Source organism: Papaver somniferum, unplaced genomic scaffold (genome assembly GCF_003573695.1).
Source record: "Papaver somniferum cultivar HN1 unplaced genomic scaffold, ASM357369v1 unplaced-scaffold_46, whole genome shotgun sequence".
Lineage (NCBI taxonomy): Eukaryota > Viridiplantae > Streptophyta > Magnoliopsida > Ranunculales > Papaveraceae > Papaver > Papaver somniferum.
In genome coordinates, this window is record NW_020647193.1 from 543,009 (window position 1) to 561,832 (window position 18,824).

An 18,824-nucleotide genomic window follows, 5' to 3' on the forward strand; every position below is an offset into this window, starting at 1 on the left:
ACCAGTTATGCATAATAAGCTACGCAGTTATGCATAGTTGATTTTACTGCATAAGCAGTTATGCATGATAAGTTATGCAGTTCAGCATGTTTGCTTTTACTGCATAACCAGTTATGCATGATAAATTACGGAGTTCAGTATGTTTGCTTTTACTGCATAACAAGTTATGCATGATAAGTTACGCAGTTATGCATAGTTGTTTTTACTGCATAACCAGTTATGCATAATAAGCTACGCAGTTATGCATAGTTGATTTTACTGCATAAGCAGTTATGCATAGTTGATTTTACTGCATAACAAGTTATGCATGATAAGTTACGCAGTTATGCGTAGTTGTTTTTACTGCATAACAAGTTATGCATAATAAGTTATTCAGTTCTGCATAGTTGATTTTACTGCATAACCAGTTATGCATAGTAAGCTACACAGTTCAGCATGTTTGCTTTTATTGCATAACAAGTTATGCATGATAAGTTACACAGTTATGCATAGTTGTTTATACTGCATAAGCAGTTATGCATAATAAGTTATGCAGTTCTGCATAGTTGATTTTACTGCATAACCAGTTATGCATAATAAGCTATGCAGTTATGCATAGTTGATTTTACTGCATAAGCAGTTATGCACATTATTTTTCCTGCGTAACATATGTTATTTAAAAGTAAAACACATGACATATTATGCATAACTTGTTATGCACATTTTCTTTGTACTGCATAACTAGTTATGCATATTTTTTTTTGCATCCGCAGTGATTTATGATAAGCATAACCTTTGATGCATCTGCATAACTAGTTATATGCACTTTTTTTTGTACTGCATAACTGGTTATGCACATTTTCTTTGTACTGCATAACTAGTTTTTAACTGCATAACAAGTTATGCAGCTAAATTTTAACTGCATAACAAGTTATGCAGCATATTATTACTTCTGCATAACATGTTATCAACTAGTTTTTAATTGCATAACAAGTTATGCATCTAAATTTTAACTGCATAACAAGTTATGCATCTAAATTTTAACTGCATAACAAGTTAAAATTTAGCTGCATAACTTTTTTTCTGTTTCTTCGACTTGATTTTTTCTTCTTCGTCTTTTAGGTCATCAACATTAAAAACAAAAATTAAAATCGAAAAAAAAATCAAATCTAATGAATGCATGCAACAATACCATCGATTAAACTAGATTTAGTACCTGATTTCTTCTCTTTCGATTTCTGAAGACGTGTTCTTGTTGGTGTTTCATCCATTTTTGTTGAACTGTATTCTAGGGTTTAGTAATGATTTATTTCTTTGAATCATCGATTTTAAATGATTTATTTCTTTAAATTATGGAGAAAAAAATCTTTGCAGGTCCATTACAGAGATTAATGGAGGAATAGGGAAAGAAACTGGCGGAGAAGAAAAAAAATTATGCCCAAAAACGATGAAGGGTAATAGAGTCTTTCAGTACATTTTAAATATTTTTAAATAATTATGGGTGCGACTGTATCAGAAATTAATTGTGGGCCTGGAGGTAAGAAAATAAATTTTTTTGGGCCTGCGCCTAAAATTCGCTAGTAAGATTTCTTTGCTGGGATTCAAACGAGTTCTACATTGTAATTGTTTCCTCACGAACGTAGACAATATATACACGTCGCATGTATAGTTGAACCACTATATATCTTGTGTCTTGTGAATTAATTTATTTTTCTCATTTATTATTTTTGCTTGTGCTTTATTCCAAGATGTTGTATATTTCGCTAGAATTTCCTGACAGAGCATACAACAATTGTTAAAAATAATAATATAGTTTCTTATTATTAAAACTAGTAGATTTTAATATGATCTTTAGAGTGTTAGTATATACAAGATTTATAGCGGGTTTATCAACCCCGTACCTTATTTGTATGTCTCCGAAGTCCATACTAAAATTCCAACAACATGGTATCAGAGCAGAGGTTCGATTCATATGGGGCGTGTGAGTTATTGGCGTGAAATGAAGTTGTTCATGGAGTCTTAAAGATCAACAGGTATGATTCTCAACTCTCTGAAGTTTGAGTTTTGGTTGTTTGTTTCAGACCCCCCGGTATGCATGTTATCACCCATGTCTACCTAAAGAGAGAAATTTGAGAAAGAAGAAGATGTTGCTCGTGACAAGACCCAAATTAGTTTACAGTAGTTTGGAGTTTTGAAGATATGAAAGCGTCTCCATAAAATGAGAGTTAGAAAGAAAAAGAGGAGGAGTAGGGAGTGCGCATAACAATGCACTTTCGGACATGGCATGAGAAAGCCATGTTGTCACGAGATGCTAATGCACTTTCGGACATGGATGAGAAAGCCATGTTGTCACGATATGCTAATCCTCTACTCGTGACGAAAGAAAATCCGAGTGAAGGCTAACGTAAGGCCGCGTAAAGGCCGGTCCGAGTAAAGGCCGAGACGGTGGGAACGCACCCACTATGAGGCTAGCAGAAAAGATAAGCTAGCTAAAAGAAAAGAGGATAGAAAACTAGCTAAAGGAGACACTACCACAAGACGAAGAGATGCTGACGGGACGAAACGAACTGTCGGACGTGAAGGAACTACATCACGAGCATGAGAAGTGAAGGATGAACGAGAAATTAGGTGAAGATCGAACTACGAAATAATGGAGATTACAAATTAGGTGGGGATGTTGGAAATAGTAATTTATAATCTAGAATTGTCCAGATAAGCATAAGAAATTATACACAATGAAAGTTTTTGAATTAGTTAGCTAGTAAGGGAGAATACCCTAGATAAAGCTAGAGTAAGTTATGTTTAGAAAGTTTTATAATGTGAACTAAAGAGGGGTTGTCATTGCTCGTTAATTAATGTAAAAAGAAATGTAAAGAATCTTCTAGAGTAGGTGATACACTAGATAGTCGGAGAAAGTTCTGGAGCATAAAGAGGTCAGTCAAGTATAGCTTATAAATAGGCATTTGTATCAGTATTTGTAAGCTATAACGAAGTAAGAAGTTAATAAGAAATTGAGTTTTGGTTGTAATTATTGGGTTAAGGTACCCCTAAATGCCTTTTCTAATAAAAAATTTACTTGACCGATCAAAAAGAAAAATAAATAAAAAAAGGTTGAGTTTTAAAGAGTAGTCTTGCTTCATTCTAGGAGTTATGTACGAGCAGCACAACTATACTCCTATGTCTCCGAAGTCCATATTAAAATTCCAACACCAAAGACCGACTAGAAACCGAATCAAACTTAAAAATTGCAAGATGGAAAGATATGCAAAATCATAAGCAAATTATAGAAATATGAAGGTTATGGACTTCTCGATGTTTGGAGTTGTAGTAATCTTTGTCCACATAAGTACCAGATTTCAGAGGTACTAAGCTTTCCGCGAGTAGACCATATATATATATATATGTGCGTGTGTGTTAATTCATGCCTGTTGCAGGAAGCTACGCGTTTGTGCTTGATGTTTAAATTATATTAGACATCTAAATAAAGTTGTAATACAGACTTAGAAGATACTTATCTAATTAAAAGTAAAAGTAGTTCGGGAGAGTGATTGTACGGTAACTCAAGCCATCCCCTTGAATGTATTAAGAAACTGAGTAGGTGTGTTGTATGTAGAGACATGGTACTCGGCGTATCATCTTCACAAGTATACAACAGTTGGTCCCTGTAAGCTTCTTAACAGAATACTGAGGTTATGGCCTTGCCAATTAAAACCAGTCATTGCTTAGAAAAAAAATTCTTTCTTATAATTACTATATTGCAAGGTAATGGATTCGAAAGACAATCAAAACTGTTCCAAATACATATCAGAAAGGTAGAAAAACATTGAAAAACACCAGATAAAAATAAATGCAATACTATAAGGAGATATGGTTTATTTCAGTAAACTGTAAGGAGACACCACTTCTGTGATAGTAAAAGAAGCAAATATTGAGTTTATAATGTACCAAAGACCGACTAGGACCCAAATCAAACTTGGAAAATGGAAGATGGAAAGATATGAAAAATCATAAGCGAATTACTAACCAGTTTCTTGCAGACCCATAATTATGACACTTGAAAGATGACCAATGTTCTGACGGACTTCTCTATGTTTACAGTTGTAGTAATCTATTTTAGAAAACAGAATGGGTTTTTGAGCTTGGACGGTCGGATAACATTTTGAGAGACAAACATTGCATCCGACCATCCCAGTTTCATCCCAACAAAAGACATATGATGGTCGTTGTTTCTGTAACCCCTCTAATTATGAATCCAAATTTATTAATCTTTAATTATTACATCACTTCTTAACTAAAGATATTCAAAGAAACATTAAATGAAATCATAATATATCATATATGCATTAATTGGATATAGTGGTGGCATGATGAACCTGATGGGAAAGGATATTTATTTATTTTTATCCATAACTCATAAGTGAGATATGGATACACACTTACTTAAATGATTTTATGTTCCTTTTTGGATAATGTGTATGAATAATTTCACAATGTGTTTATAGATATTATTTTCGCTTAAAACAAAATAGAAAACTATTTTGAAGAGGAACACGATTGAGAGTCCGGAAAAAAAGAATAATTACACCAATCAGATATCAATTTAAAGCAGTATCGTTACGGAATGAGCTATTTTTAGATATTTATTAGAACTCTCTGTTAACCACATGTTGTGCAGTTATAGAACGGGTTATTCTAGTCTTCTCCACATAAGTACGAGTTTCAGTGATACCGGGCTTTCCACATAACTCTCTCCATTCAACAACAAAAAACCTCTTCTGCATCTCATACCAGTATTCATAGGAAAGTTTATCATTTTAAGTCTTCTATTTGTTTGGGCATATAACATTAAATCCTTCAGGGACTCTATCAGAATCTTGTCATTTTCAAAAGACCATATCGGCTTATGAAAGATCATATAACACAGTCATCAGATGTTGGCACCCTTAATACGGAATCATAATCAATGAAGTAAATCAAATCTATGGGTTTTTTTCATATTGCTTGGGGAATTTTAAATACCATGAGTCTAGGGTTGTTATCGGTTCGAGTGAGAATATTGTTGACAAATTTACGGTTAGAAAGTACAATATAAAAAATCTTGCATACGCACCTGTAGATTGAGATGGATTTCATTGGTAATCTCCTGAAAATCTCAAATTCAATATCTTGTGGAAGACTTAACAATTCCATAGCTTGTAGATGAGATTTCTCCTACTGATTATTCTCACAGTACAATAGTGAATTAGGGATTTGGAAATTGGGGATTTTTATCAACAGAGGTAATACAAATACGATTTTCAGAACGAGAATTTGGTGAAAACAGTGAGTAAAAATTAATTTCTTTTATCCATGTAGCAACCCTTTATAGATCTATTGCTACCTTCTATACTAGGGAACCTTCTCAGATTTAGAAACGATGATAACTAGGTGTTGGAAATAATATGCGGTTTCGGTTTCTCAGAAATCATGTTCATGAGACTACAAAAAACTAACAAGGAAAATAGTTAGAAAGACTTATTGGATTGGCTGATCGAGGAGAGGTAATCCTATTTCCTTAAAGACAATTCATCCCCGCATACGGTGCTCACGGTTCTACGGATATCTCCTTCCAAGTTACAACGATCACGCCTTATAGTAAGTAGCACTACAATACCATTAGGCCAGCGAATGTTGACAATTATTGTGCTTTTAAATGACTCTAACTCTTGACTTCAAAACTTGTTTTTGTTCTTTTCCAACTTGTGTAAAAACAAAACTAGGAGATGGGTTTATATAGAGTCAATGGTGACTCTATAAGGTGTCTTTTCATCCATTGGTGACTCATCATGTCTAATGGTGACTCTCCATAATACTTGTCCACTAAGTGTCTTATTATGAAAAGGAATGACCCTTAAACACACCTCTTGGAGTTTAAACTTCCAAAACCAATTTTCACTCACATAATAATTTTTGACCCAAAATTCCAACAATCCCCCACATGAGTGAAAATACTGACTCAACAAAACTTAAATACTATTAAGAGCACAAGCAGAAAATATAATGCATCGGTAAATGGTGGCTTTTGACTTTGAATCAAACCTAGTGAAAATTTACCGGATTTACTAGCCAATCAATGGACGAGATGTCATTGAACTGTCAGCCGTTGATGTAAATCGATACAATAAATCTCACACATTATATCTCCTTATAATTGTCAAACTCTCGGTTGTGTCCATTTCGGCCCTGAACGTTCTTGGAATTCTATGAGTGTTATAGATTAACATAGCCTTTAAAGTTATCATAGAAGCGGCCCCACTTCTCACTCATATAGGTGATCTCCTATTTGAAGTATCCTGCCATACTTTTCTTAGTTAGACTAAGCTATAAGAATCATTAAGAGAAAATCTCAACCTCTTCCGTGACAGACAACACTGACTCTTATCTTAGGATTGAAAAAGAGAAAATCTCTTTTAGTGTTATCTGGTGAGTCCGCCACAACTTAGTTTTCCCTTTTGAACCTAGATCATGGGATCTCCAATCGCTTAGGTTGGATAACCGCTGCAACTAACTCTTTAGTACGGCTATAATCCCATTCCTCTCGACACGCAATTATAAGCTCTCTCTTGAATTTATATCATTTGGCGGCTTGATATAATTCTCGAACACTATTTCTTTTAAATGCGCGCATTTGAGATCAATTGCTTTATGATATTACGTTGACCTTGTATCTGAAGGAAGTACCATAACACCATTTTAGGCACCCCACATTTTGGTGAATCTATTTTTATAACGCCCTTATTATATAAAAACTACCCCACAATTATGTGGTACACCAAAATTTCTCAATGATTTAACACTAGTGGATGCAGATTCAAATTTCAAACTGAAATTAGAATTTCCAAGTGACACTTCGGAAACATAAGTCAGATTAGTTCTACCTTTTCAAACTTATTCCAAAGAATTAAGTTTTCTACTGGAAATTAATCCATATCCAATTACCCGCTTTTTTTTCTTTCTTTTTGAAGGAAAGAAGAGGATATACCTATTTGGATTATATTAATTGAAAGCCATGAACGGGCTAATTCAAGTATATCGGATAGATACAACATAAAAGTACAAAAGCAAAATATTACAAAAACATAAGAATTGTAATATAACAAAAGTACATAATTGTTGATCATGGAAGTAATCGATGTAATTTGAGGGATGGTGTTTTGATTCTGCATCCACCATTTGGAAACTTCTTCTTCTGCATTAAGAGAAAATCCTTCATAAAAAGGATAATTTGCACTAAACATCATTATCATAACCAATTCCAGTAGCCATTGATCTTACTTGATTGAATTTTGATCATCGTCACACCGAAATTGATTGTCTTCGAAGATATACTTGAATATATCATCGGATTCCAATTGAAGTGCCCGAAGGCTATAGGAAATCGCACTAATGGCGCATATAATTACAATCACATGATATAAACTAGCCATGAGATATTAACAGTAAAATAAAAAACAAACCCTAAAACCTAAAATCACAACTAATGTGATTTTTTTATTGTAAACATGAAAAACTAATTACAAAACCCAAATCTACTCGGAAAATCTGATATCTCAGATCCGAGTAGATTTAGATTTGGAGATGAAGAAATTTAGAAGAAGATAGTTTTGGAATAATTTTCTGGAAAAGACGGTTGTGCAGAGAGGGAGGAGAGAGTCAACTCTACCCAACTTAAACTAATGACCATCCAGCAATTACCCGCTTTCGAACTTATTCCACTGAATTAAGTTTTGCGTTCTGGAGACTGGACAGCCTACTGCCTATTAGCAATCAATCCATCAGTTCCCATTTGTAACTTGAAAAGCAAATTCAAAACTAATTTAAATAGTTTAAATGGATATGCGTTTCCAATCTTTTAACTGTAATGAATGGGAATATCATTTCCAATCATTTGTCCAATTGATTATTCCACCTCCAATGGATAATTCAATTTGATCCGTTTGAACAATGTGACAAACCAAGTATATATCACATATCAAATCGGATACTAGTCAAGGAAGAAATGTCATTCATTTCCTCCACATTTCATGACTCTTGTTTTGGTTCCTAATTGTCGTGAAAACATGGTTCAATCTAGGGGTATCAAACCATTTTCACTAACCAACCAGTGCCATTCTCATATACCACCAGCCAATTATATATACGTCCTAAAAGTGCAAAACAGAAGGCCTCACACAAGTCTGGGATAATGACTTCCCCATACTGGCCAGTAAACTGGGATTGCTCCTGTTATCCCAACTGCACTTTTATACTAAGATCTAACTGTGCATTGGACTTGACAAAAGGGTGACGCAAACGAGACCATGAATCATCACAGAAACCGATGAAACCAAATGATTTAGTGTCATATTAGAACCGTTCAGAATACTTCTTCCCCCACATTTCATGATCATCAAAATGTCATGAAACCACTGTCAATCTTGAACAGGGAACTAGAGATGTCTATGTTCCCTTCGTTGGGTCTACAGATACCAATTGGTACTGTTGTGCGTAAGCAGGTCTTAAGATCATATCTCATTTTCCTTTTCTCTGTTCTCTGTTCTCTTAATCCATCCGAATTCAAAAGAGATTCAAGGACCTACCTGCTCAAGACGTTTCATTTCTTGGCGAAAAGGATGACACAAAATGAGATAATATGGATCATCGACGAAACCTGATGACTACTTCTCCCAATGGAATGACACATCTCTTCGTACAAATATCAATACTCTCAAATTTACATCTCTTCAGAAAGCTTATGTCCCTGCAAAATCTAGCATGTAATAAATTAATGCCAGTGGATACACAAGATCTGTCGATCCATTATTTCCTGTTTCATTGTCAAATAGAAAACACACTTTAAACAAGCGCGCACTCAAGCAGAGAAGAGGTTAATATCAACCAAAGACAGAAGGAAAGTTTCTAACACAAAGATCCAAAATGGTTGACATATGACTTTTCAAATGAAGAGACGTTCCGATTTATTTTGGTTTTACCTATTTCATATCCCCATTTTTCCTAAATCCCATCCAAATATATAAAACAGTTTGTTTTTAACCTTTTTTTGGTTGGGTGAACAAAACTTATCATCCTGGATAACCACCTTCCTTCTTCCTCTCACTCAAATCTAATTCTTATCAAGGGGAAAAAAATTAATACCCTATAATGCAAAATCTACTAATCTATCGCCACTTAACATCTTCCTTCTTCCTCCATTCAAATTTAATTGATTTTACTGATTAATTTTTCCCAAATCTAGTAATTTATTTAATTTTTGTTTCTCTATCGGACTTTTTATCTTTATGAATGTGATTAAAACAAACTGTTTATACCAAAACTGATTACCAAGGCAAGGAAACATACAACTTTTACTGTTTCAATTAGGTGGTTTAGGTTTACAGTGTCTTCAACAATTTTATATTAGAACGAGTGGTTTAGGTGCAAATGATTTTTAGTAATAATTGTGTCTACCAAACAAAAGATGAAAACGGAAGCGTATCTCTTGCTAGAGAATTAATGGTTATTGCCGGTGATGCTCTGAAGACGAACACTACTGCCCTTGGTCCATTAGTGTTACCGTTCACGGATCAGTTCATGTTCTTCGTTTCTTTGGTGAGACGGAAAGTGTTGAAGAAGGCCAAAGTTATGGATTGTCTTAGTTTAGTTTGTCCACATACTCCATAATTAAGATCTAAGGCATGATTAAGATGGTGATTTGGGAACCTAAAATAATATTGTTTACCCAACTTAAAATGAGTTTCACAAAATCTGATTTGTGTAGTTGAGATGGAATTTAGGAAAAATGGGAATGGAAAATAGGTAAAACCTTTATTTTTGTAACCACCAAAGTTGGTTAGGAAACTTATTCTGGTCCGAGAAACGGAGGGGTAAGAGTCACGTCCTTTAGGTATTCGTCTAAACCGTTGGTAACAATTAGAAAAACTCAAAGGCAAAGTAAAAGGTTAGTACTTTCTCCTTCACATTTAATTTCCAACTCACTACCTATACAGTTACTTCAATAATGTAGTACTGTACTTAATTTATGGCATTTCTATCAAATTTCCAAAGGGACCGAAACAAGAAAAGAATTGTCTCTAGGATTGTTGAAAATAATATGTGGTTTCGGTTTTTCGGAAATCACGTTCATGAGACTACAAAATACTAACAAGGAAAAGAATTAGAAAGACTTATCGGATTGGATGATTGAGGCGAGGTAATCCTCTTTGCTTACAGACAATTCATCCCCGCATACGGTGTTCACGGTTCTGCGGATGTCGCCTTCCAAGATACAATGATCACCCCTTATAGTAAGTAGCACTACGATACCATTAGGCCAGCGAATGTTGACAATTACTGTGCTCTTAAATGACTTTGACTCTTGACTTCAAAACTTGTTTTTGTTCTCTTCTAACTCCTGTAAAAACAAAACTAGGAAATGAGTTTATATAGAGTCAATGGTGACTCTACAAGGTGTCCTTTCATCCATTGATGACTCACCATGTCTAATGGTGACTCTCCATAACACTGTGCACTAAGTGTCTTATGGTGAAAAGGAATGACCCTTAAACACACCTCTTGGAGTTTAAACTTCCAAAACCAATTTTCACTCACATAATAATTTTTGACCCGAAATTCCAACACCAGGAAACTCCAACATTTAGAACATCCACTGGTGGTAGGTGTCCGGTAATAAGGGGTGTCATGGTGTTAATAATCGGCTAAGTTACCTTTTACTTGAGCGGAGTAACAAATTTAGGTTACTCCTAAACTATTGACCTAACCAACTATGATTTAATTGTTCTAACGATTACTATTTTATCTTATCAGCAAAAATAATAAAAAAAAATTAAACTATGATTTATCAACAAAAAAATCAATTTCTTCTCTGGGCCGACTTTCTTTTTTGTTTTTTTGTTGATTTGTGCCCGTGCTACACATCGGGCATATTTTTTCTTTTAACTTAGTGTGTGTAGGTTTTTCCATGCCCCGTGGCAATGCATTTTTGATTTGGTGTGTGTGGGGCTTCACCCCGCCGCGTGGAAATGCATTTTTGATTTGGTGTGCGCGGAGCTTCTTCCCACCCTATGGCGATGTATATTTGATTTGGTGCAGCGGGGCAAATACATTAAATAGGTGGTGAATATGTGAAGATGTCATTTATTTTTATTTTTAACTTGGTGTGCCCGAGGCGGCCCGCCCCGTGGTAATGTATATTTGGTTTGGTGAGCGCGGGGCTTCGTCCCGCCCGTGGTGATGTATTTCTTATTTGGTGCGGCGGGGAAAATACTTCAAATAGGTGGAGAATATTTGCAGATTTTATTTACTTTTTCCTTTTATTTTTTAGAAAATATGTGGATTTTTTTCACCTTTATATATTAATTTGAAAAAGAGTCATAATATAGTATTTACTCGATGTCCAAATTGATTTGGGCTTTCATAAAACTTCAAACACGATGGGTTTCCTTTTTAAGTTTGTAATTTTTAAACCAAACGTACATTGTCAAATTTCATAACAAGAGTGTTACATTGATAAATCCATCAAAATATGGGAGTGCCTAAAAGGAGTTATAGTACATTCCTTGAAATACAAGGTTAACGAAATACCATAAAGCAATTGCTCTCAAATACGCGTGCATCTAAAAAAAATTATCGAAGTGATGTGGAGTTTAATTATCTCTTCTCTGTTCCTCGAGTTGTAGAGAGACAAGAAAAAGATGAAGCGGAAATGGAGATAAAGTTTAGTTTTAGGGTTTGATTAGGAGAGATTTAATCGTGGCCATTCGTTCGGTGCCATGTTCACACGTACTATTACTAGTAATCACACGTACACCTACTAGTATAACGGGACGTTAGGACATTTAGCCACAGTTTATAATTTTTAACGCTAAGATGGTGATAATAGATGTTCTGTTAGAATTTTAATTCTATCAAGTCAGCGCTTTGACTTGACAGTGAATGACGGATTTGGATACCAACCCTTAATATCTGAAATGTTGGGTACCAAAATAATGAATTGGACATTTGCCGGATACCAAACATTAAATAGCCCTTTAAGAATTTATATTTAGTTCACTTGTATTTATGATAAATCAATGTAACATTATCCCAAATAACTTTTACCCCATGATTTTAATTAAAAAGTAGTAGAAACTTTTTCATCTATACATTTATTTTCCCATTTTTCTTGCATAAATCATAAATTTCTTTTTCCAATCACATTTTGTGATTAACTTTTTGGATTTCAACCTTTTTATTGTCGATTTATTAATTTGGTATTATATGAGAACATCCAAGTTAACCACTAATTATACAATTTGTTCAAAAAAAAAAAGTTTACCGCGGTCTTTGGCCGCATAAACTAACGGTACTATTATAGTCCTACCCTTGGAAGATTTCTGCGTCAGTCCTTGATCACTCCTCTTCTCTCTAGTTCTAAAACTAACACTAACTTGAATTTATTATCTAGCTGACAAACTAATCAAAAACTAACAAACAACTAACTTAACTAACTTAATAAATTAAGAAATGGCACTTTGTCTATTAACTAAAATAAATAGATTGTTGATTTCCTTCGTAATGACCTGGTTCAAAATGGGGAACGGTCCCCCAAAAATGATCTGATCGCAAAAAAGGAACGATTTTTTGGGGACCATGATTTTATTTTGGGTAAAGACATTAGAAGTAAATCTAGGTCACCCCTTACCTAGATATTTATATTAATACCAAAATTACCCTCCTGGTTAATTTTGGATCATGATTAGTTAATGTTAATAATACTTAGTGTAATGATTAGTGAGATGATTAAGTTAAAAATAATTAGTGAGATTGAAAAATCAGATGATTTTTTTCTTTTAAAGAAGTAAAATTATTGAGAGAGTAAAGTTAGAGAAGATGAAGAAGGAAAACATGAAAAACGATGGATTTTACTAACCACAACCGGAGGAAGGGTATTTGGATACCCAAATATGCTTCAAACTTAGATAATGTTGGTTGAATTGCTCCAAATTTTCAAAAAAAAAAATGAAATTTTTTATGTAGATTTGGGCCAGTTCGGTTACCATATGTCAAGAACATGTAACCGAACACACCTGAAAGTGTAGTTCGGTTACGTTTTCCAAACACGCAGGTTACTGAACTCGCTCGTTAATGGAGGTTTTGGTCGTATAGTGTAATGTTCGGTTACCTAGGATAAAATGCTAGGTAACCGAACTTTGAACTTAACAATTTATTTGGGTACATCTTGTGTGTTCGGTTAGTTCGCAAACTTCTACGCAACCAAGTTTCCAATCGAACTGCAGGTTAAAAGTAACCTAGTGTTAGAAGTTCGGTTAGTTCGCAAACTTCAACATATTTTGCGAATCAACCGAATTGGGCTTATATATGCATATATGCAATTAGGCAAACTTTCGGTTACTACGAAATTTATTTCTTGGCGAATTAGGTAGAGTTCGGTTACGAAGTTTCAAAGGTAGAATTCGGTTACAAAGAAAACTTAACATTTTGGCGAACGAACCAAACTTGTCGAATTCTCATTATTTTCGTAAACTAAAGTTCGGTGATATCCTTATTTTTCGAAGGAACCGAACTTATAGACTTGTGTTGTTCTAATACAAGGAGTTCGGTTAAACGTATTTTCTTGCGAATCAACCGAACTCTGAGTTCGGTTAAGAAAAAAATAATTCGTGATAACCGAACTTTTCTCTGAAAAAAAAAGACCCTCCATTAAACCTCTCTGCAACTTCCATTTTCAACTCATTTTAATGACTACTTCTCATTTATTCAACCAAAAACGAATGACAAGTAATGGGTTTGTGAGAATATCTTTGTTAATGTTTTAAATTAAGTTATATATATAGTGGTGGTGGTGGTGGTTGGTGGTGGTGGCAATCGGAGGTGGTGGTGGTAATCGGTGGTTGGTGGTGGTGGTAATCGGCGGTGGTGGGCGGTGGTGGTAATCGGCGGTGGTGGGCGGTGGTGGTGGTGGTAATCGGTGGTTGGTGGTGGTGATAATCGGCGATGGTGGGAGGTGGTGGTGGAAGGAGGTGGTGGTTATATATATATATAGGTGGTTATTGGGTTGGTTTTAAATTAAATTAGGTTAAGGGTAGGTTAGTCATTTCAATGTTTTAGGACACCCCTTAAAACTATAGGGAAGGTGTCCTAATAAAATCATGATCCCCTCAAAAAAACCATGGTCCCTAAAAAATCGTTCCAAAAAAGACATTCCAACTTTTAACCATGACAATGCCAGCCTCTAGTTTTGAACAAAATGGGGGCCTATTTATGCTTTGTACCCACTTCCTAGGAACACTTTGTTAGGAGGCCCATTATGCTTAATTTCCTTCTTCCCTTTTCCCAGTACGGGTGAAAAATGGGTGGTGGGTGGGTGCAGATTTGATACCACCGATGCCCGATTCATTTTATTTTTTTTGAAGGGGAAAGGGCTTGAAACAAACCCAGGAATTTATTCAACTACCTCATTAAGATTGAGGTTTGAAACAATACAACATGGTGGAGAATTTTCATTCCACCTAGCATTTACATTGTTATGCATTGCATACTGACATAAATCATGAGCCAAACTATTTACAAGTTTTAGAACATGTTGAAATTTAACTTCCGTGAAATAAGAGACTTCATTGTGAATATCCAGAATTACAGATCGTATACTCCATGGAATGTCCCTTGCATTCCCTAATATAGTTGTACTTACATTCTTCGCATCACCCTCAAAAACAACTTTGGTTAAAGAGAGGCTTTTAGCTAATTGTACTCCCAATTTGCAAGCAATAGATTCTGCTAATAAAGGGGAAGTAGCATCAAATGGGATGGTTTGACAACCTAAAAAATATCCCCTGTGATCTTGAGCAATTGCACCTGCAGCCCCTTTATTTGGAACAAAAGCCACATCCACATTAATCTTCACAAAGTAGATTTCAGGAGGAATCCACTGTTGCACTTGTGTTTCAGTTGTACCGCCACCTTGATCACCAGAACCATTTGTATTACACAAGCTCATATCCCTCGTTATATTCCGTATAATTGTGCTCAGGCAAAAAGAAGCATTAGAGAAGATCATATCATTTTTATGCTTCCAAATATTCCACAACATACAAGCCCTGAGAGTAAATTCTGACACCGGTGTATTTTGTATCAAAGAATGGATGATATCTTGAAGATTTGTGCTAGCACTATTATTATGAACTCCGACATCATTGGCACAGAAAATCATCTTTGCGAAGGAGCAATCAAACAGCAGATGGAAAATACTTTCCTCTTCTTGATTACAGAAAGTGCAAGTAACATCACGGTCAATATTCATTCTCTTTAAATTCTTCTTCACTGCAATCCCATCATTTAAAATCCTCCATAGAAAGATAAGAATTTTTGGCAGAATATTGGTATATGACCAGAATTTTGGATATCTTGAGACAGTAGATGGTAACATGATTTTGCCGAGAAATTACCAGATGGTGTGCAGGTCCAAGATAGAGAATCCTGATCTTCAGAGCTGAGAGTAATATAGGAAATTTTCTGAACAACTTATAGAGAAAACATATTCTGCAACAATTCCATGTTCCAAGTATTTGAATCCACGGAAATAAGATCAGATACTCTATTAAAACCTGGAGAAGATAAAATTGGTCTTGGGATTATATTTCCTAGAAGATTTGGTATCCACGGATCTTCCCAAATTTTGACTTTTCTTCCATTAGATATTTGCCAGAATATCTTATTCTCTAAAATAGGTCTCACTTCCAACATACTGCTCCACACAGCCGAAGAATTTGGATTTGAAACCGCAGACCAGAAACTAGAGTCCTTCAAATACTAAGCAGTAAGAAGTTGAACCCACATTGCATCCTCTTCCTCTAAAAATCTCCAGACCAACTTGCATATTAAAGCCTTATTTATCATCTCTGCATTACGGATTCCCAGACCTCCAAATTCTTTAAAAGCTCAGCTTTTCCCACTTGAAGAAATACATTTTCCTTCATCGGCCGTATGCCCCCACCAGAAATTTCTAATCACCTTATCAATGTAATCAGTAATACCTTTAGGTAATAAACAGATTCCCATGAAATAAACATGCATAGCAGTTAGAGTGGATTTGCATAAAACAGTTCTCCCTGCATGATTAGTGTAATGCTCTCTCCATCCAGAATATCTAGAATTAAATTTGTCCTTCAAGAAATCATAACTAGCAATTCTATATCAGATTTAAGAGGATAAATTCCTAAAAAAATTTCTTCCACACTCATTTCTTTAGCCCCAAGATCTAGAATTGAAGCTTGTTTTCTTATATCTTCTATTCCTCTGCTAAAGTGAATAGATGACTTATTGTAGTTTATTCTTTGGCTCGAAAGAGAAGCATATTCTTCAAGAATTTTCTTCAGATTGTTGACATTAACCCTTGAATGTTCACCAAAGAAGAACAAATTATCCGCAAACATTAGGTGACTAATTGTTGGAGCCCATCTATTTAACTTATAGCCCTGAAATAATCCTTGTTGTTTATGTTGGTGCATAAGAATTGAAAGACCTTGCGACATATAATGAAGAGAGTGGGTGAAAGAGGGAATCCTTGCCTGATCCATCTTCACTTTTAAAAAACCCTTGAGGAGCGCCATTTAAATTAATTGCAAAGGTTGCAGTTGTCACACAATTCATTATGAGAGTATGTGCAGTACCTTGAATTCCCATTAACTGAAGCATATCCCCTAAGAATCCCTAGTTTACTCTATCGTACGCCTTTGCCATATCTACTTTCAGCGCAAAATGGCCATTTTCAACGTAAGAAGCATTCATAGAGTGTAATAATTCCTTTGTTACAATAATATTGTCCAATATTTGCCTCCCTGGCACAAATTCATTTTGAGACCAACTTATGAAATTGTCTAAGTATGGTTTGATCCTTACGGTTAAGATTTTTGCTACAATCTTATATAAGACATTGCATAATGAAATCAGACGGTATTTTAATCTGCAGCAGATTCTGGATTCTTCATTTTAGGAATTAATGTAATATGAGTATGATTTAGAAGATCTGGAAACTCATGATACTGAAAGATGTTTTTAATTAGATTGACAACATCATTACATACTATTGACCAACATTTTTTATAAAAAACTGGAGAATAACCATCAGGTCCAGGGGAAGTAAACGAACCCATTTGTACAAGTGCAGACCATACTTCTTCTTGGGTTGATATCCTAGCCCATGTCATCGACTTCCAATGATGGATATAAACTTTGTAGGTTAAATGGTTGTTGTTGAACATTGTTTTTTTCCTGAAATAACGCCTTAAAGTGTTGTACCAGAACTCTTGCGATTTCACTATGATCTGTAAGCCAAGTATTATCAACATTCTTTAAATGACTGATATTATTCTTTCTTCTTGTACGCTGAACAAATAGGTAGAAGTGTCTGGTATTCCAATCTCCATCTTTAGCCCAATTCTGTTTCATCCTTTGGTCCCAATATGTTGCTTCCATGATTAAGTAATCATTAAGTTGAGCAGTTATTTGCTTTTCATCATTCATTATTGCTGGAGTAGGTCTCTTAGATTGAATTCTGAGAAGTTTGGACTTTAGGATGTTGATCTTATGCCTGACACAACCTATTCTCTTTCTGCTCCAATCAGTAAGAAAACCACCTAGTTTCCTCAAATTCGATTGAATATCTTCATTCTCCTGTTGAGACCAACATTGTCCAACCTTTTCTAAAAATTCAGGATGAGAAATCCAGTATGCTTCGAACTTGTAATTGGGTGGAGATCTTGGGAGATTTGTAGAAGTATTCAACAATATGGGAGCATGATCGCTAGATAATCTTGGAAAATGTAAAACGACAGCAGAGTGAAAACCAACACACCATTCTGGATTTGCTGAGACACGGTCCAACCTCTGACGAATTAATCCTTCATAGGCTCTACCATTAGTCCATGTATAGGCAGAACCTGAAAACCCCAGATTCAAAAGATGATTTTGTTCAATGAAGTTATGGAAATAAGAGATATTGGAATTAAGGACCGGTAAACCCCAAATTTTTTTTTCCCTAGAAACAATAGCGTTGAAGTCACCAATGAAAGCCTTGCATCCTTGAAAGTTCTGCACATAGTGTGTTAATGAAGACCAAAATCTAGCCCTCTGGTTAGCAATGGGAGGACCGTAGATACAAAATAAATTCCAAGGTTCTCTTGAACCATCATTATGAACCATTGCATGAATAAGATTAGAAGATTTTGATATAATTCAATATTTATTTCTTCTTTCCATAACAACCAAATATCACCACTTATGCCCCTCGATGAAACAATAGAATGATTTTCAAAACCAACTGATTAACCCTCTTATTAGATAAATGTTCTGAATTTTTTGTCTCTGAAAGAAATACTATAGAAGGACTAGTACTCCTGAGGAATGAGTGAAGTGTTCTAATTGTTGGGATATTCCCCAAACCCCAACAATTCCAAGAGAAGATCAGCATTTATCTTGCGACATTTGAGGAATATCCGCCTTACCATAATCAGTTGAATTTTTTGAGGAAGATTTTCTCTGAACTTTGGGCTGAGGAGAATTCTTCCTAATATAGTCATCATCTTGTCCTCTTTTAGAGCTTTGTCTACCATAATTTACTTCAATAGAGATCACCGAAGATTGTCCCTGAAACCTAACTTGTATCTTCCAATCATTCAGATAAGGACCGACAGAAGATTTGGGCTTACCAACAACTTTTTTCATACCCCCCACTAGATAATTTTTTGCATATGCTACAATAGGGTTAAGACAAATGGGGCTTTCAATAACAATTTGATCATGTTCAGCCA